This window comes from Carcharhinus amblyrhynchos, chromosome 1 (genome assembly GCF_965287045.1).
Source record: "Carcharhinus amblyrhynchos chromosome 1, sCarAmb.v2.hapA, whole genome shotgun sequence".
NCBI classification, from domain to species: domain Eukaryota; kingdom Metazoa; phylum Chordata; class Chondrichthyes; order Carcharhiniformes; family Carcharhinidae; genus Carcharhinus; species Carcharhinus amblyrhynchos.
The window spans coordinates 109,144,656-109,157,383 of NC_137324.1; the positions used below are offsets into that span (position 1 = coordinate 109,144,656).

A 12,728-nucleotide genomic window follows, 5' to 3' on the forward strand; every position below is an offset into this window, starting at 1 on the left:
GTAGAGGCTACCTCGCTAAATATTTTTAAGACACGGGTTGATGGGTTTTTGATAAGAGAGGGGATTAAGGGTTATGGGGAGAGGGCGGGAATGTGGAACTGAGCCACGACAGATCAGCCACGATCTTATTGAATGGCGGGGCAGGCTCGAAGGGCTAGATGGCCTACTCCTGCTCCTATTTCTTATGTTCTTATGTTGACATTGATGGAGAGATCATTGACATTGCACCAGTTCACCAGATTCTCTAACTCTTTACTGTACTCTGTCTCATGACTGTTTGAGATCTGCCCCACTACAGTGATGTCATCAAAAAACTTGAAAATCGAGTTGAAGGAGAATTTGGCCACACAGTCAAAGGTGTATAAGGAGTATAGTAAAGGGCTGAGGATACAGCCTTGTGTAGCACCAGTGTTGAGGATAATCAATACAGGACATGCATCCTTTCATCTATATGAGATGATGGATCTGCAGCAAATCCATTGGCAATGGGCAAGTGTCATGTGTCGTAAGAGTCATTGAGATCTACAGCAGAGGAAAAGGCCCTTTGGCCCATCATGTCCATGCCTGTCAAAGACAAATCACACACATTTTCCAGCACTTGGCCCATAGCTATGTATGCCGTGGCATCACAAGTGCACATCTAAGTACTTCTTAAATGTAACAAGGCTTTCTGCTTCCATCATCCTTTCAAGCAGTGAGTTCCCGACTCCTACCACCCTCTAGGTGAAAAAGTTTTCCTCACATCCCTTCGAAATCTCCTGTCACTTTTGTTAAGTCTATGCCCCCCATCATTGATCCTTCCATCATGGGGCAAAGTTTCTTTCAAACACTCTATTTACTCTCCATAACTTATTTTCTTCAACCAGCACACCCCAATCTTCATTTGTAAAATCTTCCTTTCTACCTGAAAATTGAACACATTCTTACAGCAGGTGCACCAAGTAGTCAGCAACAATAGTTTTCTTAAGACTGAGGGGTGATCATATAAAGGTCTATAAAATAATGAGGGGCACATATCAGCTAGTCAATATCTTTTCCCAAAGGTAGGGGAGTCTAAAACTAGAGGGCATACGTTTAAGGTGAGAGGGGAAAGATATAAAAGTGTCCAGAGGGTCAATTTTTTTCACACAGAGGGTGGTGAGTGTCTGGAGCAAACTGCCAGAGGTAGTAGTAGAGACGGGTACAATTTTACATAAGTTACATAAGAAATAGGAGCAGGAGTAGGCCATCTGGCCCTTCGAGCCTGCCCCGCCATTCAATAAGATCATGGCTGATCTGTCGTGGCTCAGTTCCACTTTCCCGCCCTCTCCCCATAACCCTTAATCCCCTCTCTTATCAAAAACCCATCAACCCGCTTCTTAAAAATATTTAGCGAGGCAGCCTCCACCACTTCAACGGGCAGAGAATTCCAGAGATTCACCACCCTTTGAGTGAAGAAGTTCCTCCTCAACTCCGTTCTGAACCGCCCCCCCTTTATCTTGAGGCTGTGCCCCCTAGTCCTACTGTCTTTTTTGAGCGGGAAGAGTCTTTCCACCTCTATCCTATCCATCCCATTCATCATCTTATACGTCTCAATGAGATCTCCCCTCATTCTTCTAAACTCTAACGAGTACAAGCCTAGTTTATTCAGCCTCTCCTCATAGCTCAACCCCCTCAACTCCGGTATCAGCCTAGTAAACCTCCTCTGCACTCCCTCCAAGGCCAAAATATCCTTGCGCAGGTGCGGCGCCCAAAACTGCACACAGTACTCCAGCTGCGGCCTCACCAATGCCCTATACAGCTGCAGCAAGACCTCCCTACTTTTATATTCAATCCCCCTCGCTATGAAGGCCAGCATCCCATTCGCCTTCCTGACCACCTGCTGCACCTGCAGGCTGGGTTTTTGCGACTCATGCACAAGGACCCCGAGGTCCCTCTGCACCGTCGCCTGCTGCAGTTTTTCGCCACGTAAGTAATAGTCCTTCCTACCATTCTTCCTACCAAAGTGGACCACCTCACACTTGCCAACATTAAATTCCATTTGCCATTTCCTGGCCCATTCGCCCAGCCTATCTAGATCCTTCTGCAGACTCTCCACACCCTCCACACAATTTGCCTTTCCCCCAATCTTGGTGTCATCAGCAAATTTCGACACCCTACACTCGGTTCCCTCCTCCAGATCATCTATATAAATGGTAAATAGCTGAGGCCCCAGCACCGACCCCTGGGGCACCCCACTAGTCACCAACCGCCAATCCGAATAGCACCCATTGACCCCCACTCTCTGCCTCCTATTTGACAACCAATCCTCTATCCACGCTAACACCCTACCCCCAACTCCATGTCCTCTGACCTTCTGCAGTAACCTCTTGTGAGGTACCTTATCAAACGCCTTCTGAAAATCCAGAAAGACCACATCCACCGGCTCTCCTCTATCCACCGCCCTAGACACATCCTCATAGAACTCCAGTAAATTTGTCAGACACGACTTCCCTTTAATGAAACCGTGTTGCGTCTGCCCTATCAAGCAATTCCCTTCAAGATGCCTCGCAATTTCCTCCTTAATGACGGATTCTAACATTTTACCTACCACAGACGTTAAACTAACCGGCCTGTAATTCCCCGCCTTTTGCCTGGCACCCTTCTTTTGTCTTTTAAAAAGCATTTAGACAGTTACATGGGTAAAATGGGTGTAGAGGGATAGGAGCCAAATGTGGGCAATTGGGCTTAGGTGTTTAAAAAAAATGGCAGTATGAACAAGTTGGGCTGAAAGGCCTGTTTCTATGCTATATACTTTTATGATTCTATTAAATATGATGATACAATGGCTATTGATATGAATTGGGTGTTGTTAGGACACAGAATGTCCCTACCAGAAACAGTGGCAGGAATAGAATCCATCAAATGTTCTATATCTGACATTTAAAAATAGAGCAGTATGGAAAAATAGGTCAAAATGGATAGTTCGTTGAGTGCTGTGCAGTTACAATTGTAAGCCAGGTAGCTTCCTTCTGTGCTGTGAATTTCTGCAGTTCCCACATGGAAATCAGATATCATTTCAGGAATGCTCTATTATCTCTGTTAAATCTATTAGTTCCTAACATGTTGAGTAAGGAAGAAATACTTGCCTGCACCCTCAACTATCTTTTCCCTACCATACTATCTACTGGATTAGACAACATGCCCTAATTCCTGACCAGTTATCAGTATTTCATAACATACATAGCTAAGTATAGTTATTGTGCTTATGCTTCCAATAGGATAAATGATCAGCTCTGACAAAGGTCCAGACTGGAAATGTTGACTCTATTCTCTTCACAGATGCTGTCAGACCTGCTGAGATTGTCTAGCATTTTCTGTTTTTGTTTCAGATTCCAGCATCCGCAGTATTTTGCCTTTAACGGAAATGAAGTGACTGACAGAACTTTGGGTTACTTCAACTCATTCATTAAGCATTTTAAGGTTATGTATTTTGTTGTATTGTCATTGTGAGCATTTGTTCTTACATTTGCAATCGGCTGCATTTGCTGCTAAACCGCTGGAAAAAGATCATTTATCGTTCAAAAAATCTCTCCATTCTTAAAGTTACAAAGCCACTGCACAGAGCAGACCGGAGAGAGCTGAACCCATCTCCTTGCTTGCTCCAAAAAACAAATTTAAATTGAACCCAATTAAATTGAATCGTGATCCCCACAAGAGAAACAAACAACATCCAAGTTGACAAGAAAAGGCATTGCACCCCATCTTGGATTTGAACTGATGCTTAATCTCAGCCGACAGACATCCCTACCGGATAACCATGATTCCAACCCAACCAAGTAAGATCATTTATGTGTGTCGTGTGATGGTTACAAGTGAAAGGTTAATATTTTACCAGCTTTATTCTATTTTTAAAACATTTTCAGGAGTCACACTTTTCAAACGCGGGAACCCTTCCGATTGTGAAAGTTGCAACCTCGCCATAAACAATTAACTTTACAACACGAAACCTCACGCCGGGTGTCTTTGGCGGCTTGCGCAGTTGCTGTGGGTAAAATTTACAGCGCGTTCATTTCCGAGTGTGTGGGTTTTTTTTGCACTCGGTGTTTTGCAGCAGCTTTTCGTGTTGTGTGTAGGAGCGCTGGCGCTGGCCCCCTCAGAACCTGGACCGGGAGCGGCAGCGGCAGCGGCGGCAGCCGGACACTCGGAACATCGGCAGCGGCCACACAGGGGCAGGGGGGACGCCGACACTCGGGGCACCAGCCCGGAAGTGTGAGGAGGAGGCACCCGGGGAGCGCGGTCGGTGGCAGCTCCGTCTCCCCGGGATCAGCCATGGCTGCACAAACCTCCCGCCGCTCAGAAACAAGGTAGGTCCCCACTCACTGCAAAAGACCATTTCACCCAGAGGATCAGTGGGGACGAGTTAATTTGAAATTAAAAAAAAAACAAACGTAAACTCGTGTGTAAATATATTTAACTGAGATAAACCTGACTAAATAGTAATTGTGCTGGGGGGGGGGTGGTGAGGGCTCAATATAACAAAGAGTAAAGTCCCCACTTTAACCGTGGGGTGGGTCGGTTTTATTTTTGAACGCGGTATTTTGATATAATTCGGGCGCTTGTCTCTCTTTTCTGGCGTCTTTCTGTTAAGCGGTTGTTTTTTCCTCTCAGGTTGGGGAATATTTTCCCCACTGACTGACTTGCCCGCAGTTTATCCTCAGCCCACTCCCTGTCTCAGACTTCTCAGCTCCTCCACCGATTGAAAAAACACACACACGTTTGTTTACACCGATGGAGTAAAGCGCAGGGAGAGAAAAATACACTTTTTGTACTTCTTTCCGAACCAAAAACTTCTACTTTATTTGTTGTCGAGTGGCTGGAAATCCTCTTTCCGTAAATCCTGCTTCGGTTTTTTTTCCCCTGCCCTTCCTGGATCACCTGAGATTGAGAAGGTAAACAACTGCTTTCAGGCTTCCCTCCGAATAAAATATTGAGAGCTGCTATAGAAACCCAGAGATCTGTGAAAGAAATTCCTTTAAAACAAAAAATCCGATTCAGTTAGCCTTGCTGCAAGCACTTTTTAAAAAAAAATCAAGGGATACGGTAAATGGGATTTGAGGCACAGATTTAATTGAATAGCTAGATACGCTCAAGAAGATGGATGGCCTGCTTTGATGGAAGTAGATTTGGGATCGCAGCAGCGGATTTAATCTTAATTTTATTGAATTACATTACGGTTGTGCAGGGGAAGAACGTTTTTCTGGAGGAAAAAAAGCTGTCTGTGATGAACATTTAGTCCATGCTGATGTTTTAGATGTAACGTTTAGTTCTGGGAAGATTAATGTTTAAATGCATCTGAAGCAGCTTGGAGTCTATTAGACTTCAGGTTATAAAACAGCAAATGGGTTTACTTTGTTGAAGACTTCGGGCTGTTTTATGGGGTCGGGGGAGGGGTTGGGTATGGTGGGATGGTTCCAGCAGTGCCAAGAGTTCTGAGCATTGCCAGGATAGCAATCATTCCCAGAAAGAGAACACAATGGACCTTGAGTGAGGTCAGTCCAGGATATTGGGTGGGGAGGTTTGGCCACTGCCGCTGGAGGCCTTTCAGCCCATTGAGTTTGCTTTCTATCCACAGAACCCTCCAGTGCAGAAGGAGGCCCTTCAGCCCATTGAGTCTGCACCGAACACAATCCCACCCAGGCCCTACCCCCATATCCCCACACATTATAGCCACTAATCCCTCTAACCTCCGCATCCCAGGACTCTAAGGGGCAATTTCTTAGCATAGCCAATCAACCTAACCTGCACATCTTTGGACTGTGGGAGGAAACCAGAGCACCCGGAGGAAACCCGCACAGACACGAGGAGAACTGTCTCCACACAGACAGTGACCCGAGCCAGGAATCGAACTCAGGACCCTGGAGCTGTGAAGCAGCAGTGCTAACCACTGTGCTACCGTGCCGCTATCTTTGAAGGATGACTTGATATGCAGAGGGCACCAGAGCCCCCACTCCTTCCCACCCTTTTAAATTTAAAAAAAAAGTCAGCCCAAGCCAACTGTATTATAGCACAGGTCATATGCTATTGGGGGTCAATTTGCAAGTCCAGTTGACCCTGCTAATTTCAGTGCCTGCCCAGTTATGTTATGGGGTGGGAAGGTGGTGGGCTGGGTACCAACCCTATTTCATGTGTCTGATGGGGACACCTAAAATATAGCCCATGATAATTGCGCTGCTTGTTCAAGCAAATAGAAGTTTTGTGAGTTAACAGCTAAATTATTTTAAAGCATTTGGTGAATTCTGAAAAGATATGTCATCATGGAAATGATGATGTGGAGATGCCAGGGTTGGACTGGGGTAAGAACAGTAAGACGTCTCACAACACCAGGTTAAAGTCCAACAGGATTATTTGGTAGCATCATTTGGATCATGGAAATGGGCAGAGCTTCATGTTTTGTGGTCTCAATTTATCTGTGTGTTTGCTGGAGGAGTGAGTGTTCTGCAGCAGGCAAATAGGAGACTGGCTACAAAAATGGTGCTGCTGTTAGTATGCAGTTAGGGCTCAGAAGTCCAGGGGAGTTGAGATGGTTACAGAAGGTTTTTTTTTACTGGAGGCATTTGGGCTCAGGAGAAACCCTGGAGCCATTTATAGCTTGGTGCAGCTGGGAGACTGGATTTGGGAGAAACAATGAGGCAGTGCCTACTTAGTGAAGATGGCAGTCTTTGAAAGAGTTGGAAGTGTGCTAGTAATTACTTGCGAAACACAGTCTTATGAGAAGAGGTTGAACCATCAGGAGGTGAGCAGCTGTTGATGCATTTTGAGTCAAAGCAGCTTGAGGGAATTCAGAGGCTAGATCTTCAAAAATAAGAGTGGAAATCTCTTGAGGGAGGCAGAGCGTTAATGAGATTTTATGACTCACTGGTCACACATCTGGGTGGGTTGCTGAGAAATCTGTGGGATCCCTCTTGATTGTGTCTGCCATTTAATGTGCAGTGTACTGTTTTTAACCACAAGTTGCCTGTTTATTCATATTTACCATGGGTAGCACAGTGTTTAGCATTGCTGCCTCACAGCATCCGGCTCGAGTCACAGTTTGTGTGGAATTTGGCACATTCTCCCCATGTCTGCATGGGTTTCCTCCTGGTGCGCCTGTTTTCTCCCACAATCCAAAGGTGTGCAAGTTGAGTAGATTGGCCATGCTAAATTGCCCCTTAATGTCAGTGTGACTAAAAGAGTAAATACATGGAGTCATGGGGAAAGAGCCTGGCTGGGATCGTTGTTGGTGCAGACTCGATCGGTCACGTGTCCTCCTTCTGCACCATTGGAATTCTATGATTCTACCTTGTTACTTGTGACTATTAAGAGTATAAGAAATATGTCTTATTTTTCTGACTTTGTATAGTAAAGTTTGTTTATTTAAAATCATGGAATCTTGTGGCTTTTTTCTCATGGTGAGTAACTGGGATTTCAAATTTTGTCCAAAGTTGCTGGTCCCGCACCAGATAGTAATACTTTGTCATCTTGCCTTTAATAATTTACTGAGAGCATTAAAAATATTTGGGCGTTTTTCAGTCCCATTACCAAGGCTTGTGTAAATGTACAAAAGGCATGAGGGAAAATCTGCTGAGATGCAGCCTGGATGATTTTGACACTCTGTAGACTAGACTCAGACTTTGTAGGTACCAGAGTATAACAACAACTATTATGCCTCAAATGTACAAAAACACTCCAAAACACTTCATAGTTGTAATCAGTAAATGGATGTCAAACCAAAGGAGATATTTGGAAGAGTTTATAGAGGGGAGAGACTTGGAGGCCAACCGGAAGCAGATTTGAATAGCTGGACATGGATGTGTGAATTGACTGAGGTCATGCAGGATGTGAACAATGTTAGAATGGTGGATGAGGGTATTATAAGTATAGCATTATTTAATGTTAAACAACATAATTTAGCAACAATAAATTTTGGGTTTTCTTGTGAATTTTAATATTGCTCCTTCACAAATTCCTAAATTTTGGATTGAAAAATAGAGTTAGATTTTAAAGTGGTCTTCTCCACTGACTCAGTTGAAGTTGTATTTATAGCAGGACACACAGCTGGCGTGGTATTTGGGAATTCGTTTAAAAAGTTTTCTATCTGGCATTTGACTTGCCACAAACTTTCTACTGCTTGCTGATAAAATGGCACAAGCAATGGAGAAATTTATCACAAAAAAACCCAAATGTTTAATGTTGGAAAATTAACCAGTTTGCAATGACTAAGATGTCTCTTAAAATAACCTCACTTTCAAGACCTGATTGTCAGGAACATGCATTTCTTTTTATTAAACTTGTACTTTGCCAAGTAACTATTGAGTCAATAAAACTAGTTTAAAACACCCTTAACGAGCCTTAATTCTCTCCTTTAACTGCAACTTGTGTGCAGTTTTGTATTGCAATCTGAACAGTTCCTCGTCCATCTGCCACAATGTAGGTGCAAAACAGCCTTTTTGTTTTTCGACATGTTGGCCATGTGATATTTAGCTAACTTTAGATTTGATTCCAAAAAGTGGTGCCATATCAGAAGTTGCTGTTTCAGTGTTGTTGAAAAATAAGATTATGATATAGCAACAACTTATACAGTGCTTTAAATGTGACAAAATGTTATGGTACTTCACAGGAACATTATAAAGCAAAACCTGATAAGTTACATGAAGATATTCAGGATAGATGTTAGGTTAAAAAGTAAATTTTAAGGGATGTCTTAAATGAATAAAGTGAGTCGGAGTTTTAGGGAGGGTATTCAGGAGCTTAGGACCTTTGCTGTTGAAGGCATGACCACCAATACTGGGACAATTAAAATCGGGGACAATCTAGAATTAGAGAAGTGCAGATATCTTGGAGGGTTGTGGATTGATTGGAGGGGTGAAGCCAGCTCTGGAATTCCCCCACTTTACTCCTTTTAAGATTGTCCTTCAAACCTACAGTTAATGGAGACTTGGTGCAAGTAAGGATAAGAGAGCAAAGATTAGATGACTGTAAGTTTACAAAGGGTGGAACATGAGAAGCCTGCCAGAAAAAAATTGGAATTATCAAGGTGAGAGGCAAGAAAGTTGTGGATGAAGATGAACTGAGGCAGAAGAGAACGCTGGTAATTTTATGGAGATGGGAATATGAGAGTTAAGTAGTATGGCTGGTTAAACACAATATTTGAAAGCCATCTGTTTCAGCATCAGAAATTTGCCAGGGAGGTGGTTTGAGTCAGTAGCTAAGAAACAGTTTGTAACAGGGACCCAAAACAATGGCTTCAGTCTGTCCAATATTTAAAAATAGAAACCTGTCAGTATAGAAGGAGGCCATTCAGCCCATTGAGTCTGCACCGACAACAATCTCACCCAGGCCCTATCTCTGCTTAGTTACCCTGCTAATCCCTCTAGCCTATCACATCCTGGGGCACTAGAGGTTAATTTAGCATGTCCAATCAACCTAATCAGCACATCTTTTGGAGTGTGGGAGGAAACTGGAGCACCCGGAGGAAACCCATGCAAACACAGGGAGAATATGCAACCTTCACACAGACGGTGATCTAAGTCAGGAATCAAACCCAAATCCCTGGAGCTGTGAGGCAGCAGTGCTAACTACTGTGTCACTGTGCTGCCAAAAAACAGTACCAGATAGCATAGAAGGTGGGCTCATGCCAGAGCCAGAGATTGAATCAGGGACCTTTAGATCTTCAGCTCTCCCAACTGACCTACTTCAACTTCAAATTTATGTTATTTGTTCAATTTAATTTGTTTTGGCCACATGAGAAGAGGTAAAATCAAAGGAGTCCCATTTGATAATCATCTAAGTCTGACCATAACAGGTTTTCAGGAGGATTAAGGATAAAGGAGCTTGCTCATTGTCATGCGTTTAACCATTTACCTACTGATTGCAAAGAAAGGAGTCTGGGAGGCATTCCTAAGCTTAAAACAAAAAGGGGGTTTTTATTGAGTTCAAAATTTACCCAGGAAAAGATATAAAAATATTTAAAAGGTAATTCTGTATGTCTCAACCACATTCACGCATGTAATATTTACAGGTTATACTGTAGGTACTTTCTTTGCCAAATTAAAATTCTTCGCAGAAAGACTGAAAAAAAGAGAGTTCAATGTTTGAATCCTTGGCTTTGGTAGAGGATTGTTCCATGCTTGTCTTAATATTTTTGGTGCCCTTGTCTGGGGAAGGATGTTCTTGTGAGAGAGGGAGTACAGCGAAGCTGATTCCTGGGATGGCAGGTCTGTCATATGAGAAGAGATTAGGAATATATTCATTGGAGTTCAGAAGAGTGAGAAGAGGTCTCATTGACACTTATAAAATTTTAACAGAGTTAGACAGAGTAAATTTAGAAAGAATGTTCCCAATGGTGGGAGAGTCCAGAACTCGGTGTCATAGTTGGAGGATAAGGGGTAAACCTTTTAGAACTGAGGTGAGGAGAAATTTCTTCACCCGCAGGTGGTGAATGTGTGGAATTCACTACCACAGAACATAGTTGAAGCCAAAATGATGTCTGATTTCAAGAAGAAATTCAATATAATTCCTGGGGCTGAAAGGATCAAGAGATTAGGGGGAGAATCAGGATATTGAATTCAATGATCAGCCAGATTAAAATGAATGACAGAGCAGGCTCAAAAGGCTGAATGGACTACTGGTTCTAGTTTCTAAATTTACTGAGTTAAGTTAAAACCTATGTAAAATTGCAATTGCCAGAGACAGTTCCCTTTTAAAAACATAACCCATCTTTTCTAAGATATTTGTAATTTTTGCACCATAAGCTCCTTTTGATGGAAATTCGCCATCTCTAAGCTGGATTTTTACCTGACATAGGGCCTTGAGTTGAGGGAGACTAGAGAAAGGATTTCCTTGTTGTTTCATTGGCAACTTTTCCAGACTAACGTGTTTAGCAGCTGTATTAAAGAGGTTTCACATGGTTACTTCAGTCACATAACTTCTCTCACCCTGTAATAATTTCAGAAAATATTTGTTGATGTGAAGTCTGAAATGGTGGCTGCTTTTGTTTCATGGCCAGATGCGAGTACAAAGAACAACCCAGCAAGGGAAACAGGCCCAACGAGCCCGCGCTGCTATCTTAACAAAGCATTTTCCTACACCTACCTTGACCCATGTGCATGCGTATGGTATCCCCATTGGAAACCAGATTCAGGGGAAAATAGTTTAGGGACAATTTGTTACACCAGTCAGCCTAAGAGCACATCTTTGGGGTGTGGGAGGAAACTGGAGCACCCGGAGGAAACCCACGCAACCACAGGGAGAATGCGCAAACTCCCACAGACACTGGCCCAAATCCACGTATCTGCACAGCTAGCAGTGATAGTCACTGAGCTGTTGTGGTGACCATCTGCTGGTCCAGTTTTAAGCACACACAACGATGCGAAGTACTAGGCCACTCTCGAAACATCCAAGAGCAGCCCACGCACAACCCACCGTGTGCATGCTCCTTGTTAGACAACAAGGTGGACTGACACACCTGCGGAGTAAAAGAGACAAAACATCAACATGCAGCATTAGATTTCCAGTAATGTCCCGAGGCTCTGACCCTTTTTAAAACCGTCTCCTATAACCCTCCATCCCTGTTTCACTCGTGCCTATCTAAGTAAACCTTAAACAAGTCCAGCGTGCCTGCCTCCACCACCTTACTTGGTAGTGCATTCCGTACCCTCACGACCCTCTGTGTGAAAATCCTCCCTCTAGTATCCAAATTATACTTCTCCCCCCTCACCCTTAGCTCGTGACCTTTCGTGATATTTGTCTCCAATCTAGGAAAAAGCCTGCCACTGTTTACTCTATCTATACCCTTCATTATTTTATACACCTCTATCAGATCCCCCCCTTAATCTCCGTCTTTCTAAGGAAAAGAGCCCCAGTTTACCCAATCTTTCCTCATAACTCAGTCCTTCCATACCAGGCAGCATCCTGGTAAATCTTCTCTGCACTCTCTCCAGGGTCTCGACGTCCTTCCGGTAGTAAGGTGACCAGAACTGGACGCAGTACTGCAAATGCGGTCTAACCAGTGTAGAGTAGATTCTGTAATGACAAAGCCATTAACCCCTTAAATGTGTTGGAAAATATATCTCCATATAATCATTGTTTGAGCTATTCTGGCTCCATTGGAGAGGTGGTCTTATAGGAATGTAATGTTCAGTCCATTTCACTAAATCCTTTTGAAGGAGTTATTGACATACTTGGGTGTGAAATTCCATGAGGCTGTCAGAATTTCAATTCACATTGAAACTTTCAAGAAACTAGTCAAATTTGTAATACCGGACATCAGATGATGTCTGGTATTACAAATGTAAACGTGGCTGCCTTCTTTAGTCAGTGTCTGTTGTTTTAAAAAGGTCCTTTTATGTATGTGTTTTGTCAGCCTGTGAAATTACAAATTGAAATTGGTCATGCACAAGAGACATCAATGTGACAAATTGGGGGAAAGCTGTTGTGCATCCAGAGTTGGATGTTGGACAAGCAGTTTGATAGGTTTTGGACAACGGAGGGGTCAAAAGAGATGGCAGTGAATTTGAGCTAAGTGTCATGAGTGTACATGTAGAAACTTATGTTGCTGACATGTTATGTTGCTGAATCCAACTTGAGATGAGAGATAGGGGCCAGTGTGGGTCTTTGGGGGACATCAGAGGTAACAGATGCTAGTTGTAAGGGACCGTTTCCTTTAGCAGTGCATAAGTGCTGTGCATAGCTTCCTTCTGCAATTAAAGAGCTATTCTTATTTTGAGTGT

General features: G+C 43.3%; 1 protein-coding gene across 2 annotated transcripts in view; it reads left to right on the forward strand.

Annotated features, from left to right (window-relative positions):
* Positions 1–3,879: 3,879 nt before the first annotated feature.
* klhl8 (kelch-like family member 8) overlaps positions 3,880–12,728 on the forward strand; it is a 40,627-nt gene continuing 31,778 nt past the window's right edge. The window contains exon 1 of one of the 2 annotated variants that reach the window (XM_080190889.1): positions 3,880–4,325. The gene's annotated coding sequence lies outside the window, so the exon portion shown is untranslated. Of the gene's footprint in view, positions 4,326–4,762; positions 4,852–12,728 lie in introns of those variants that run through there. The other variant, XM_080190899.1, reaches the window with a different exon arrangement.